General features: G+C 50.4%; 1 pseudogene; it reads right to left on the bottom strand.

Moving 5' to 3' along the window:
• Positions 1 to 210: 210 nt before the first annotated feature.
• The window catches only part of LOC107678136 (uncharacterized), a 3,082-nt pseudogene continuing 2,380 nt past the window's right edge, over positions 211 to 912 (bottom strand).

Below are 912 nucleotides of genomic sequence, written 5' to 3'. Positions count from 1 at the left end.
AGTTTGGCCAGGTCGCATGTTGAGACAGACGCTGACACTCTTGCTGTAGGCAGGTATTGTAGTTTCTTGCTCATTGATCATGGCGCATGCGTCTGGCATTGTTTGACCAGACTGTGATCTGGAGCATCAGGTGTTGAGTTAATGTCTAACTCTGTTGCTGGGTTTGCAGGTAGGATTTCTTGTCCATCTGAAGTTAGGGTGGTTACAGTTCTCTGAGAGTGAGGTGAAGGAGTGCTGTTCTCTGTGGCTGGTTGGGTCAGCTGGTCGCTGCCTTCTCGTCCAGCTGCTAGTCAGGCTGAATCTGGTTTCTCTTTCTTTTCCCACTTCCGATCCTCCTCCTTTCGGTGGAAGAACTCTTTCATCATCATTTTCATCAGCTCTTGTGAGTCAAAACACGGTGATGTCTTTTGTTCTTGTGTGGATTCAGTTTGAGCTCGGTCAGCTTGGAATCTTTGTGAATTCTTTCGTCGATTCTTTGGGCTGATTGCTCCAGGGTGTGTTTGTCGTTTTCCCTTGGAGTTTCCATTGGATTCCCACGAGCTTTTCCCTCTTGAGTTTCCAAATGAGCTCGGTTGGTTCCACGATCTCTCCCAATGATTCTCATGAGGCCTTGATTGGTCCCATGACTTCTCCCAGTGACGTCCAGGTGAGCGTTGTCGTCCACACGGTCCATCCCAGCGGTCATACCTCTATTTAGGTCAGGTACCGGCATGGGAGTCCCGTTCTTTGTTGGACGAGGGTGCGTTCCACCCTCTGGGTGGCGGCTTGGCGCTGTCTTGGCATTGGGCACCCTCTAGAGCCAGCCGTTGACTTTGAGTGTTGAAGTCAAGAACTGCTGGGGTTTTGGCACCCTTTTCTGAGGCCATCTTTTGTTTGCCGTAGGCTTTCTGCGCCAAGTCTCGCAACTGTTGA

The sequence above is a fragment of the Sinocyclocheilus anshuiensis genome, unplaced genomic scaffold (genome assembly GCF_001515605.1).
Source record: "Sinocyclocheilus anshuiensis isolate Anshui unplaced genomic scaffold, SAMN03320099.WGS_v1.1 scaffold1684, whole genome shotgun sequence".
NCBI classification, from domain to species: Eukaryota; Metazoa; Chordata; class Actinopteri; order Cypriniformes; family Cyprinidae; genus Sinocyclocheilus; species Sinocyclocheilus anshuiensis.
This window is presented reverse-complemented; position numbering and strand designations above follow the sequence as displayed.